General features: G+C 31.9%; 1 protein-coding gene across 1 annotated transcript in view; it reads left to right on the plus strand.

Moving 5' to 3' along the window:
• LOC106687000 (alkaline phosphatase) overlaps nt 1-2,628 on the plus strand; it is a 46,442-nt gene that overhangs the window by 14,508 nt on the left and 29,306 nt on the right. The window lies entirely within an intron of this gene.

A 2,628-nucleotide genomic window follows, 5' to 3' on the forward strand; every position in this document is an offset into this window, starting at 1 on the left:
ATTTATTTATTTTATTTTTTGTTTTACTTATTTATTTTATTTTTTTATTTTAGTATATATGAGATCATTCATCAATATTACCTATTGCCCACAACTGTGTGGCAGATTGTAATATCTATCAATAAAAAAAAAAAAAAAAAAATGTCATTAAATTTTATATATGTTTGTAAATATCCACTAAAGGGGGATGAGGAAAAAAATAATGACAGTGGATGAGAAGATCGTAAATGAATAGATGGATGCGTGGGAGAGCAATGGGCCAGCCGTGTAAGTCGTTACTATCTATTGTTCTTAACTAGCACACAGTAATTACTCAATTCGTAATACCATTTAATTATTGGTTATAAGTACTGGGGTAAAGTACATATTATTGGGACACAATGAACGGTTTTGAATGTGAAAAAAAAATCTATTAACTATGATTCCAAGAAAAAGCTCTTTTTTATCGTTTCGTAGAAATTCTGTGCGTACTTTATTGTTATTTTTTTACTCCGTTATCTTTTCAATTCGTAAAATAGTTCAGAGCGATCGGAGGCCAAAGAAAAAAAATAGAAACTTAGTGGACTGATTCATGTGGCTTAATAAGTGGATTAGTATGTTAATATGTTTTAGCTCAATAGTGATTTATGGAAAAAATCTGGTTCATCTCATAAAGTCGCACAAATTTTCTGCACTAAAATTCATGGACAGATGCACTCACTCTGAATCTTAAACTTTAGTGCCACATATTATCTTATACATATAATGTTGCCTTATTTAATAGTGGCATATTTGTCAAAAAAAAGTTTTACTTTATTTTGAATTGGACATATTCTAAAGATAGTACCGTAGATTGGGGATATTTTCTCTGTTTGGGTCCCTCCTACAGAATGCCCCAACACTAGATGGTGTGTCACTAAGTAGTTCCAAACAAAGGCACGATTTAAGAGAAGGGAAAAAGAACAATTAACAAAGTTTATAAATTATTAATTATTAACAATGACTTTGCTCATCAGTGTCAAACCTGGTACGATAAAAAAAACAAAAAAAAAAAACAGTACAACTTCAACCCATGGAGGGTCTTAATTTCAGTACTTTCTAAGCACGTTTCTAGGCTATCGGTTGTGAAATGAAGTTCTTTGGTCAGAAATCACGTTTAACCAATAGTTATCCCTACAAGCATATCCATTTTGGGTGAGCCTCCGGAGAGTTTTTCGACTTTAAGGTCGATCCATGGCTGATATAACGGAATAAATAATTATCTCTAATTATCAGTCTCGAACACGGGCCATTAATGTTCATAATAATAGTAATTATTTATTATATGAGTTAGCCCTAACCATAGTTCATTCAAGGCAATTGAAATGAATTGATTGTGATATACATCGGTGCTTAACCGATTCCTGTGAAGAGCAATTGAGTGTTAACGATACAAGATTAAAAGTTACATATAAACAGGTACAGAAGATAGTGAACCCAAATTGTCTATTATAGCCTCTTTAACGCTACTTTCGTGAGGAATAGTTTGGGTTGAGGTATAGTTCACCTAGCACCTCTGTCAGAGAAAAAAGAAACTTTTCAATTTTCTTACAAAGCAAAAAGATAGTAATATATATTTAAACAGTAATTTTATGTTGAGAGTGATTTTTTAATAATAGTTTTTATGTGGTTACTTCATAAAGATTGACCACAAGGATTCAATTGGTACTTGTTTCATGTTATGGTGAAAATGCTTTTTGCAACAGGTGATTTGAATTTTATTGTTTTGAATATTTATGGTTTTAAACAGTAGGAAAATTAACAAAAAACCATTACAATAAAAATAAAAAGCAATTAAAACCAATATAGTAAATAAACATAAATAATGGGCAAATCAACAATTAATACAATTATAAAAAACAAACGTTAAACTATACACAATAAACAAATTTTGTTGTTTGGTATATTTATAGGTGTATATTTTTAGTGATGTCTTGTCGTATTTATCTATTTTTTTGTGTGAGCGGGTTGTTAGATATGGGATTTTTTTTTCTTGCCTCCTTTATTATAAATAACAATATTAATAAATACCTAAGTATATATAAACGTAACTGGTGCCCTTCCTTTGCCAAATGGCATTATAAGGGGTTGGGCTGGGTCCGCTGAAGGTGGGGTTTACATTATTGGCCCAGGAGGCGCTGGCCGGGGGGTACAAAGAATGGGGAGGGCCGCTTCACTGGGGGATAAAAGGTGAGATGGGTTAAGATGACTTCAGGCTTTAGATATGGAACCAAGAGAGAAAATGTTTTGGCAAGTATGTGTACTCTTTAATTGTCGGGAGCTCAAAGTCAGGCAACGTACTTGACATTCTGTTGTAATGAGGATAGCTGTTTGGTTTCTTCTACATATATTTTGAATAACCTTAAATCACAGTATTTAGCATAACAGGAGTAGAATGTGTTACTACTAGTTTACCCCATCGAGAACTCTCGCATCAGATAAGTTTTCTTCTCTTTAATCCATCCAGCATTATGTCATTCGCATGAACAATGCAGTATTATCAAGAAAGTCTAATTAACGTATTAAGAAATTACGTTGCCCCACTTGAAAATACCACATAAGTTTTTTTTGAAATTGATAGATTTATTTATTGATAGATATTACAATCTG

The sequence above is a fragment of the Halyomorpha halys genome, unplaced genomic scaffold, assembly GCF_000696795.3.
Source record: "Halyomorpha halys isolate HHAL.00 unplaced genomic scaffold, Hhal_1.1 Scaffold901.1, whole genome shotgun sequence".
Classification (NCBI taxonomy): domain Eukaryota; kingdom Metazoa; phylum Arthropoda; class Insecta; order Hemiptera; family Pentatomidae; genus Halyomorpha; species Halyomorpha halys.